Genomic DNA, 13,381 nt, shown 5'->3' with positions numbered 1-13,381 from the left:
TCAGTTCTACAAATAACCATTTTATTTCTTTTCGTTCACTGTCATATTATACTTAAACTGATTATTAAAAGCAAATTTAGCATAGTATTAAAGAGATATTGAGATGTACTAAAAGACAAAACCAAAAATTATTATATTAAAAAACAAGATCTATTATATGGCTACAAACTTGTAGGTAGTGTTGTATATGTGTATGAGTGCATATTTAAATTTGACAATAACAACATATATATGATATATATGAACATGTGATTCCATTTAGAGTAGGCAATTATGAATATATTTTAATAACTGATGCAAGTGTTGACTACGTAATAGAGAAATCAAAATAATGGATAGGGCTTCCCTGGTGGCGCAGTGGTTGAGAGTCCGCCTGCCGATGCAGGGGACGCGGGTTCGTGCCCCAGTCCGGGAAGATCCCACATGCCGTGGAGCGGCTGGGCCCGTGAGCCATGGCCGCTGAGCCTGCGCGTCTGGAGCCTGTGCTCTGCAGCGGGAGAGGACACAGCAGTGAGAGGCCCACGTACCGCAAAAAAAAAAAAAAAAAAAAAAAAAAAGGATAATTGGTTTGACATGGTGTTCTTCAGTATAAATATAATAAAATGAACAAATCCTATGTATATGCTGAGGTATTTGCCTAATGAACGTCTATGTATTTGGGAAAAGAACCCTCTGTATTAATTTACCTGTTGGGAAACTAGAATGCTTTAATCCTGAGGCATCTTGAATTGAGATGATTATAAAGGGGTAAGTCAAAATATTACAGACATTATTCTACAAAATTATACTGATGTAATTTACCAATTATTAGGATGATTAAATGTAGCATTAAAAATTCATGTTTATAACTATTTGGAAATGCTTATATAGATACATTGTTAATTTTCATATTAAAAGTATTTAGCTTTTCTATCAGATAAACATGAGAAAATGTGAAATGGATATGATACATCTATGATAAATACATGTCCATAAATAAAATATATTTCCTCTGTTCTATTTTTTTCTCCTTTTTCCCAAAGACCTCATAGTGTTTTATTTTCTGAACTCTTTCCTCTAACCAGGAAGAATCAAGTAGCTGCTACAGATAAAATGAGCATCACCAGCAGATATTAAAACTGTCACCTGATGGAAGCTGGGGCTCACCATTACGCCTTCAAGCAATAACCTGCAGTATAATTTTGTAATTCATATATCAATTAACTTTATATTACTGTCACACATGACACTAACAGCTAACAATATTTCTTCATGCTGCTATCTTAATTGTGATGTATGTATGCTTAATATGAATATCTCAAGCTCGAAATAGGCCCTATTAAAAAATATCTCAGCTGTTTGGTGAAATTTATTAGAAATCTATAAATCTAATGGTAGAAAGATTTTTACCTTATTTTTAAATAACCTTCAGAATTAATGCAGATTTGTTATTTATATTACATAAAGTAATTTTTGTCTAATTTGGACATTTAAAAATGTTTGTGCTTAGTGATTTTCTATGAAATAATTAAGTTACCTGTGTAAATTCAATACAGTAATGGGAATCAAGCAATTTCTAGGTTTTCAATAACTCATTATTTTAGGATGGTAGCAATGGTCGAGGACCTAGAGAAATGTGATTTTACTTGAGGTTAATATTATTCAGACTAGCAGCTAATGCAGGGTTGGAAAAGACAACCAACGTTAGAATGTTTGGAGACTATCATAAGGAAATAGGCTGTCAGGGAAAGATAGTAGAGGTGATGTTTGTTCTAAGCGTAATGAGAAAGAGGGAGGAGAAACTCTTTAAAGATGAATTGATAGGGTTTCCCTGGTGGCGCAGTGGTTAAGAATCTGCCTGCCAATGAAGGGGACACAGGTTCGAGCCCTGGTCCGGGAAGATCCCACATGCCGCGGGGCAACCAACCCCGCAAGCCACAACTACTGAAACCCGCGTGCCTACAGCCCGTGCTCCGCAACAAGAGAAGCCACCGCAATGAGAAGCCCGTGCACCACAACAAAGAACAAAAGCAGCCAAAATAAATAGATTAAATAAATACAAAAAAAAAAAAAGATGAATTGATAAAAGTTGCCATTAAAGGGAAAGACATTAAAATTAACAGTGAAGGACTGTGAAAAAATACTTTTTCTTTTCTGATTGCCCTTTTTTATCTTTAACATAAATGTTTTACACTAAATTAAAAGATTCTTCTTCATCTTCAACCCCTGGGTAAACTTCCATTTTTCTGTAAATCCCCTGAAATAATACACAAATTTTTAATACGTGTGGAATATTCAGTTATGCTGAGGAAATCCTTAGCTTTCATCATAATCTTAAAGGCACCCTGATCTTAAAAAGGCTAGAAGCAATGGTTGATTATCTTTACATTTCCACCATATGTTCCGTAATAATGTGGCTTTTGCAAACGTAGACCAAATAAGCCTGCTAGACTGAAAGTTCTTAAAAGAAACAGCATTTTTCTTCTTCATCTGTATATCTGCCCAAGCATCCAGTATCATGTTTTGTACACAAGTGGAAGTCATTGAATGCTGTTTGAATGAATGAATCAATGAATCAATTAATTAAAAATAAAGGACTAGATGGATGAACCAAGAATGTTTTCTTTTCTGGTAGTATTAGAATATTAATCCTCACCAACATATTAAATCTGAATGTTTTCCAATCAAAATTCAACCAAGAAATTAATTCTCTTACATCAAACTCCCAGAGAAGTGTTTGCAATGTTTATGTAATTGATGTGAGTAAAAATATATGACATGTAGTTAAAAACAGAGTCAAGGAAAACTGAAGCAAGGAGTACAATGGAGCAAATAGGAGTATTTATTGACCCAATTAGGTTCCCATGGATTTAAGAAAGCAAAGAGAATTGTTTGTTGACCCATAACAAACCATCTCATATTACATTGATTCACTAAACATATTTATTGGGCACTGATTATATAGCAGATCTTAGGCTAGAAGTGAGGGATATAGAAATGTAAAGTTAGCGTAATCTACAACCTAAGCTATCTCAGAGTCTGGTGGATACCTAGACAGGACAACCAAGAAATCAAATAATTACCATTGGAGGTACGAACAAATGCAGTGTCAACAAAGGAGTACCAAACTGACAACAAACAACACCTGGTCTACAGGGCCACTGCATTTAATTTGAAGAATTGATATAAGTTGTGATTGATGTTGATGTATTTCCTAAACTCTCTGTCCCATTTTTTTCCATCTCTCAGCTATTAGTTTAGTGATTGTTTGATTCTTCCTTCTCATCACTCTGCTAAAGTATGATAAGCCTGGATTTCTTTTGGACTTTGAGAAGATAAAATTAAGGAACAAGTGATAAACACACCATTAAATATATCTCTCCTTTATAGTCAGCATATTTGGACATTTGACTTCTCATGTACATACTCAATGATCCTTGTGGGGGGGGCATTTCTCTATATTTTGGTTGCATGCTTCAGCATGCCTCAATGACTTGATAATTGAGCACTAACACACAAATTGTAAACTTTCAGGAAGAAATTCACTTATTTGGTCTCTCACTGGAGAAAGTATTTCTTAAGGCAGGCTGAATTTATTCAGTCCAGAAATCCATTGCTTTTCTAAGACACAAAACGTTTCACAGTTGAGCTGGACTGCAAACTCTTCTAAAACATACAGAACAGGATTTTTCATTGGAGTGGTGGAAAAATTCTTTGTGAAACTTGAAATTCAGACTAGCATTTGTGCTTTCCATTCTCTGTTAGGACTATCATGACGCAGCTTCGAAAAAGTGAAAGCTGAATAATTTGAGCAGCAGTGTACTTCCAGGGAACTACTGAGTCAGAAGATCTGGAGTTTCTGAGTGTGGACAAAGAAAGAACATTAACTGTTTTTGTTTGTTTGGCTTTCTATTTTTATACTGATATTGGTAGGTACAACCTGAATTATACTGCAACAAAGATGTTTTAAGTCTTGAAGAAAACTTCATGCTGTTCTTACTGGATTTAAGAGAGGCCCAAATTGTATTTCCTTAGTCTGAACCATTTTTTATGTAAGAGAAGATACTGTAAGAAAAAGAAATGGTGAGGCATTACTGCTACCAATGTACCTTTTCATAATGGGAACACCAAACAATAGGGAAAGTATATTAAGCTTATATCAGTCCAGAATTACAAGTTCTCCAACACATGTAGCTTACTTTTCATATGTATACCTACATACATGTAGCACTGAGCATACTTAAATATTGTAAATGCAGCCCAAATGCTGAGACAAGAGGATTTATGTCAGAGGACATTCCAAATTCATTTAGATCATAAACAAAAAAATACCCCCAAATTTAGATTCACATGGAAATCTTTTGCTCTGGCCCCCCCAAAAAAAAAAAAAAAACAACTAAACTAAGCCTTACATCCACCCACTCTGTCAGTCTGTAACAGCCTTAGGCACTGGCTCCTTTTCCTAACTATTCTTAGACACCTGAAGTACCAAAAATTGTATTTCAATTTTAGCAAGACCTATGAACGTAAGGAAAATCTATTTTACATTCTGCTGGAAGGGAAATGAACCTTAACGAGACCCTATAGATATTAACTAAGGAAAAAATAATCACCTTGTTTAGTCCTATTTGGCAATAGGCCTAATTTGCTGAAAAAGAAGTCACCATAGATTTACCCTAACATAAAGCACAGATCAGTTGTTTACTTGCCATCCTCAACTAATGAAATGTATCTAAATGAAAGACGTTAATAATTTAGTATTATAATAATCCTCACACATGTGCCTTCCCAGCATTGGTTATAGAAAAAAAAATTAACAGCACTGAAATGAGTTTTGTGCCTTCCAGAAAGAACTCTTCATTCTTGGATTGCACTCATGCTTTAGTTTAGTCATCTCAGAAATAGTCGGTCAAAGATTTGTATTTAATTAATGAATAATTTTCATTAAATTTCATTAAAAATTGCATTTTTAAGTAATGGATTTTAAAATAATTTTCATACCCATTAATTAATCATATAAAAATAAGAATTAACTATTAAAGTGAAATAAAAAAATTGAATCAACTATATACTGAGATTACATTTGAAAACAAAAAAACAAAACTTTGAGTTATCTTTATTTTTTTTTTCGGTACGCGGGCCTCTCACTGTTGTGGCCTCTCCTGTTGCGGAGCACAGGCTCCGGATGCGCAGGCTCAGCGGCCATGGCTCACGGGCCCAGCTGCTCCGCGGCATGTGGGATCTTCCCGGACCGGCGAATGAACCCGTGTCCCCCGCATCGGCAGGCGGACTCTCAACCGCTAACGCCACCAGGGAAGCCCCTGAGTTATTCTTATTAAAACAAATGTTATCAAAAGTATTTATTGAGCATCTGCTTCGAGTCCAGTCTTTTTTAGCCACTTGAAAAGTGACAGAAAAGTCAGGTCTCATGGGAGACAAGAAATATGAAATTAACATAATAAACTCAATAGTATGTTCAATGGTGGCAAGTTAGAATTTTTGGATAAAACACAGGATTACCAAATTTATAAAAGTAAATATGTTTTTCAGATAAATGAGAAATAAGTTTGGTACATGTATGTCCCTTATTGCGTATTTCATGGGACATACATATACCAAAAATGCATTTGTCCTTTATCTGAAATTCAATTTAACTGGGAATCCTGTATTTTTATTTGCTAAATTTAGCAACGTTAAGGTAGATGCTATAAAAAAGAAAAAGAAGTGTAAGAATAAAAAGGGAACTGGACTGCAGCTTGCGGTAAGGTGGGGCAGGGTTTGCTGGGGTGGGGTGGGTAGTGGGCAGATAAAGTAAAAACTGGTAAGGACTGAAGGAGGTGACTTACTTAGCCAAAGGGATATTTGGGAAAAGAATGTCCTAAGCAGAGGGATTGCTAGAGCACAGGTCCCAAAGCAGAATTGTGTCTGGCTTGACTGTGAAGTAGTTGAATATATGGCTTCAAATGAAAGATGACCAATGACTTAATGTATGCATACCGCTCAGGAAAGGTAATGAAATTCCTCAGAATGATTTTTGTACATGGTCACTATTACAGTTTAGGTATGTGCTGTCTCCACAGAATCATATTTCATAATGACAAGTACCTTCAATTCCTTATTTTTAAGGAAATGCTGATCCTAATGCTTCTAGGGGGGGAAAAAAGGTGGGGTTTTTTTTCTCTTTCAGAGATAAACTGGTTTTCCAACCAAAAGTAAAATATTTCTACTCGTTATGCAGTATATAGCCTTAGAGTTAATACATCTCTACAACAAACTAGTTAGTTGTCTTTCAGTAGAATCCAGGTTAATGTATCAATAGTTTTGTTTCACATGAGCATTTTCTTTAAAGAAGCCTTAGGGAACCTTCCTACACTGTTGGTAGGAATGTAAATTGGCACAGCCACTATGAAGAACAGTATGGAGGTTCCTTAAAAAACTAAAAATCTAATTACCATATGACCCAGCAATCCCACTCCTAGGCATATACCTGGATAAAACCATAATTTGAAAAGATGCATGCACCGGAATGTTCATTGCAGCACTATTTACAATAGGCAGGACATGGAAGCAACCTAAGTGTCCATTGATGGATGAATGGATGAGGAAGATGTGGTGCATATATACAATGGAATATTACTCAGCCATAAAAAAGAACAAAATAATGCCATTTGCAGCAACATGGATGGACCCAGAGATTGTCATACTGAGTGAAGTAAGTCAGACAGAGAAAGACAAATATCATATGATATTGCTTATATGTGGAATCTAAAAAAAGGGCACAGGGCTTCCCTGGTGGCGCAGTGGTAGGGAATCCGCCTGCTGATGCAGGGGACACGGGTTCGTGCCCCGGTCCGGGAAGATCCCACATGCCGCGGAGCGGCTGGGCCTATGAGCCATGGCCGCTGAGCCTGTGCGTCCGGAGCCTGTGCTCTGCAGTGGGAGAGGCCACGACAGTGAGAGGCCCGCATACCGCAAAAAAAAAAAAAATAAGAATAAAAAAATAAAAAAATAAAAAAAAATTAAAAAAGGGCACAAATGAACTTATTTACAAAACAGAAGTAGAGTCACAGATGTAGAAAACAAACTTATGGTTACCAGGAGATAAGGGGGGAGGGATAAATTGGGAGATTGGGATTGACATATACACACTACTATATATAAAATAGACAACTAATAAGAACCTACCGTATAGCACAGGGAACTCTACTCAATACTCTATAATGGCCTATATGGGAAAAGAATCTACAAAAATAGTGGATATATGTATATGTATAACTGATTCACTTTGCTGTATGCCTGAAACTAACACAACATTGTAAATCAACGATACCCCAATAAATATTTTTTTAAAAAAGAAGTCTTAAATATAGTTCTAGTTAGACCAATGGTAAGTAATGATGTAACTGCATAACAATTAAAAATTGGAGAAGTACTGAATGATACTTTTATGAGTACAAATTAACTTAAATTTCAATTATGAAATGATATTAATTTATTTAATCTTGGATATAAAAAAATGACTGCCTTATTTTAAAATGACAAATTTCTAAATGATACAAAAATAATTCAAATATCAGCAGCTTCCCATTTTTTATATAATAGAAGTATATATCTATATTTGCAAAATTGAGTGTTAAATTGGAAAAAATATACAAAAATATATTTTCCTTATGTATGCATATTGGAAGAGCTCTTTGCCTGAGTTTTCTGGATAAATGGTCTCTCTTTAGTCTTTTAACTTCTGTGTTTAATCACAGCTTCCCTGCTGTTAATGCCTTTCCAGATAATACTGTTTGTTTTTTCTTTTGCTTGAGATAGGATGAATAAACATTTTACATGACACAATATTCTACATAGCTAGACAACAACCAAGACTTCATGAGCCATAAATGGAAGCCAGTGAGTGACAACAAAACTGATTCAACTAGTTGGTGAAATCTAGAAGTAATCATGCCCTTGCAGAACAAGATGGATTATTGGCATATTTAATTTCCACATATAATAGGAGCAAGAATGTTACCTGCTGAGAATATTACATCATGTAATAACTAAAATGAATCGAGGCATGATAACACAATAATAAATATATGTCTGTGCAATAACCAATCTAAGTATAATTAATGATTTGAGTTTGAATATTAATATATATTCATTTTTGACAGACCAGCTAGAGCAAGTATCAAAAAGTAAAAGCCATGGGAAAAAACCTAAAACTAAGGAATTTGCTCCTCTTAAATAAGAGATCTACAAATTGTGAATAGCCTTCCATTAATTTCTATTTAGTATCGTAAGAGTTGGTTGCTACCTGGATGACTCTCATTTTTTTATGGGAGAAAACTGCTGCTACTTGAGATCATACTCTCTGAAATTCACCCCTGACACTTTTTACCCTGCCTAAACCCCTAGAACCAGCTTATAATAGCTTTATAACAGTGAACTGAAATTATCTACTCATGTGTTTGTATTTCTTCCTATATTAACTTAAAAGTTCATGCTATAATTTATGCAAAACTTGAGGGATTTCTCTCTCACGGAGATAGAAGAGCTTAATGATTAAAAGCATTCTTACCTAAAGTTTTGCTAGATATGAATTTTTACCACTTTTCAGCTATGTGAACATTGGCAAATCATTTCATGTCTCTTTTGATTTCCTTACCCATAATGGGATTAATAATAGGATTTGTAGTTTTTGGATTGGATGCTTTATTGTAAATAAAATGTTTTGATGCATTCTAGACACAAAATAAGTATTCAATTAATGTTATATCTTATTATTAGCTATACTATTTATCTCATAATACAATGTGTGTCACAAAGTAAGTGGTTAATTAATATTTTGGAATTAACACCTGGAAGGATGGATAAATGGATAGATGAAAATAATGTGAAAGAGTGGTACTTATTATTGAAGTTCAAATATTTTACCAAGAAATGCTGTCCATTTAATTCAATAAATATCTTATTTTAAAGATCTTCCAAATGTATTTGGAAAAGTTGGTGCACAACTAATTCTGATCAATTTTACAGACCTAATTTTGCTAGTGGGTTACAATAAATACTTCAAGTAAAATCCCAGAAATATTTCATAACAAAGGCAAACCATTTGAAAACTAACATCATGACTTAATAGCAACAATTATTAAAAATATTTATATAGCAATGACTATTAAAATATTTCATCATTATTAACATAAGAAGATTAATTAGACATACAGCTCTTAATGTTTTTGGCCTATTTGAATATATAGCTAGAAATCTCATAAAAAAGCTTAGCTACTTAATCAATTGGTTTCTTCTGTTCTTTTTTTTTGCCTTAATGAATATTTTGCACATGATATTTTGGCTATATTTAGGAATGTGCTTGAAATATCTTTGATACTGACCTTTGTGGCAAAGCTTTAGCAACAATATGCAGACAGTACAATGTTCCAAAATGAAGCAAGCATTTAATACATTGGTAAAATAGGAGTTGGTTATATATAATCAATCATTATTATAGAATGGTGCTGTCCTGAATTTCATTCATTTAAAGAGGTCACCCTGTAATTCCAATGAGCCTTTTAGAAATTGTTTAACCAGACTGTACACAAGAAAATGCCAAGGCTAATGACCGTATTTTAATTAAATGCATGATCACAAACTAAGTTGTGCCCTGAGTAAGAATATGACATAACATCATGAGGGCACAGCTCACCTATGTTCTACCTGATTACAAAACTTTTGTTTGACGGCCTAAAAATAACCTACATAGATTAAAAACCTATGCCAATCTCAATAATACAATGGAAAAATATTCTCTCTATACCCTTTTTATAATTAGTAAATTAGAAGCATTGCAGATATAATATGAAGACAGCCTAACCCAGATATTATTACCCAATTTAACAGTTTAAGAAGACAAGGTATTGATATATATTCCATCATGCTGCACGCTATTGCACTCAGCCTTCTCAGGGCTGGAAGCAGCAAATTTCCTATCTCTTTAATCACTGGCCTCCATGCTGAGGCAGTCAGTATGAGTGGTGAGGCCACAAGCAAGATTGTATGGTCTTCACCTCATTTACTCAGCAAATGTTTTATCCAGGGAACAATACCACCAGCCAGCAGGGATGACAATTTAAACCTACCAATACAAATGGGTATCCTTAGGCTTTCATTCACTCCATTGCAGATTGCCTCAGATCCTATTTAATCACATTCTCCCTTCCCATTCACTTAGCAGCAATGAAAAAACTGGAACCACGAAGAAAAGCTAATAGTCTCCATTAAATTTTGACCTCACTCTAAGAATCCATTAGGGGTATGGGCTAGGAGACTAAAAATTCTCTTTCCCCCTGCCCCCTACCCTCACTCTTGGCCAGTTCCCACTCTTGATTCAGGTCCAGGTTTAAATTTCACTCTTTCAGAGACGCATTATTCCCTGCTCATCTAGAGTTAATTCTCCCCCACCTCCATATGCTTTCATAGGGTTCTAAACCTTTCCATTTTTGTTACTATTAAAACTGAAATTAAATAACCCCATTTGTAATTAATTGTTGAACTATTATCTCTCTCACTAACCTACAAGCCCCATGACAGCAGTGACAGTTTCTGTTGTTTCACTGATAATAACGCAGGATTTACAACAGTGTCTGATATGTGTATGGTAGGTGTGCAACGAACATTTTTTCAGATAAATAGGTGAATGAGTAAACTAATTTATGTCCAATTTAAAGGCAGTATTGATTTTGCCTACCAAATTACAATGGATGTGATAAAAATATAGAAGACTCAAACACTGAAACCTCTTTGTCTTAGAACATTTTTGTCCAACTTCATCAGTTCAGATGTTACGGGAGAAAAGTCTCATTGTGTTAAACTGTTATAAAGTTATATAATTAAGATGTAACTTAACACCAGTTGGAAATGCCATGGTTTTGCAAGGTGTTAAATGATGACTATAATATAATGATTTGCTTGTTAGACCACTTTAATCATACACCAAAGATACCATATTCTAAAAACATTTAGGTTCTATGATGATGTACAAGACTGGATTCTTATTCCAATGAGTTGGAATTTCCAGAATTTATTCATGTTTGCCTCACAACTAGTTGGTACTTTCTCAACATCTTGAACTTTTCTCTTATCAAGAACTTAATCTGTCTTACTCTATTTAAATATTTTGTCTTTCATCAGTTTCACAATTAGGTAATCTTAAATAATTTATGGCAAAAATTTCCTGCAAATGATTTATCACTGTTATGGTCATCATTTCTAGGAAAGTGATAAAACCCACTAATAGTATTTTAGTAATCTTTCATGTCCAGAGTTTTGTGTGTGTGTGTGTGTGTGTATGTGTTTTGATAGACATGACTGAATTTATCAATATAGTATAGCATTCTCTTTTTTCTTATAAATACACTCAAAAATTATAATAAGCCAATTATATTATCTTAAAAACCAAAGACAAATAGGATTAGGATTAAATAAGAATGCAAAACTCTATGGAGGTTAGATTGAAAGAATTCATAGAAAAAGGAGATATGATGGTCTTTGGAAATGTCAAAGAACCTTGCAGTTTATTTAAACAAATGCATTAAATTATATATTTTTCTATAAGATAGTAATTATTTTTGTCTTCAGGTGGATTAGTATCTATCACAATACTAGAACAAAATTGTAGAGCCAATTAGGGAGACGGTAATAGAGAGTGTCAGAGGCCAGATTGTCATAATGGATTGTAAATTCTTCCATTAGGCTACCAACTCCCACCTAAAGTCACATGGAGAGAATAGACCCTAGTCTTTTTTGCCTCATTGAAGGTAGATATTTCTAGCCGAGGCTGAGACTCTATAAGCAAAAAAGTAGGTGATATCAGAGAAATGCAAATATCGTAAAAGAAAGAATAAATATAATAACTTATCAAAAGCAGAACTAAGGCAGCAAAACGAACAAGAATCTAAAACAAACATTATAAATATACTCTGTAAGAACAGGACAGTTGGAAAATAGAAAACAAAAGTAAGCTATTATTTTTTTAAAACTAGAGAGTATAATTATAAATATAATTAATAAAATAAAGAATTTAATGTATAAGTTGAACAGCAGGAAAGATTAATCTGAAGGAAAAAATAATGAGTTGAAACAACAACTCATAGATTTTTCCTAAAAGATACTGAAAGGAGATTAAAAATAAGAGAGAAAATAATTAACAATGTAAAGAATAGGGGGGAAAAAGGTACAATTTAATTAAATAAACAGCAAAAATTAAAAGAATCGACAAAACCACAAGCTTTGCAAAGACAAAATTCTGGCAAATCTGAACTAAAAAAGAGAGATAAGTAGGCCAAAAAATACAGAAAGAAAAATAGGAAATAGCTGAAGATACTGCAAAAATTTTATTTTATGAAATAATAAAAAAAAATTATGCTCTATCACATTTAAAAACCTAGCTAAAATTGATAACTTTCTAGGAAAATATATGATAAATTATAAAAGGAGAAATACATAATGCAAATAAATCATTAATCATAAAATAATTTGAAATGACAATCAAGACTCAACCTGAGATTCCTCACAAAGGCTCCACAATTTTATAGATATATTTTACCAGTATTTTTGAAACATGTTATCCCTAGATTAAATAAATTATTCTAAAAAAAAAGAGGGGGTGCTGTCTTTCCTTGAATCCAAACCACAGATAAGAAAAATAAACTATAGGTATATATGAAGTTATAAAGATCCTAAAGATAACAACAATTAAATTAATCCAATAGTGTATTAAAATACAAGTATGATTAGGTAGAATTTACTACAAGTTATTTAATGTCAGAAAAATCCATCAATAAAATTATGTATATTAATGAACTCAAGTATAACACAATTACGTTATCACTTGCAGAGCCGCAAAATGTAGTTAAGAATGTAAAATAGATTTTAATAACAAAAATACAATTTTTGAAGCCTAAAAATAACATTAAAAATAGCATTTTTCTTAAGTAGAAAAATGTTATTTATAAAATTCTATAGTAAATGTTATAGTTAGAAAATAAATTTTTGCTATATTTCTTTGAAGTTTTGAGAATAAGATGAGACTGATTTTGATGATGTGTCACCCAAGGTTCTAGCTAACTTAACAAGATGATAAAAGGAAAAAAAGACGCATAAATATGAAACAGAAAGAGGTTTGACTGGTTTGCTTTTGTTTTGTTTCACTTTTGCAAATTACGTGATCACTTACATAGAAAACCTAAGGAAGTACATTTTAAAAACTACTAGAATTCATAAGAGGACTCAGCAGGTTTGTGACTTTATAAAATAAAATCACAACCAAAATGAATTACAACAGCTAATTGAAAAGATTCTATTTACTGTAACAACAAAATATAGAGTACCCAGTAATTAATCTAACAACAAATGC

The sequence above is a fragment of the Lagenorhynchus albirostris genome, chromosome 6 (assembly GCF_949774975.1).
Source record: "Lagenorhynchus albirostris chromosome 6, mLagAlb1.1, whole genome shotgun sequence".
NCBI classification, from domain to species: domain Eukaryota; kingdom Metazoa; phylum Chordata; class Mammalia; order Artiodactyla; family Delphinidae; genus Lagenorhynchus; species Lagenorhynchus albirostris.
This window is presented reverse-complemented; position numbering follows the sequence as displayed.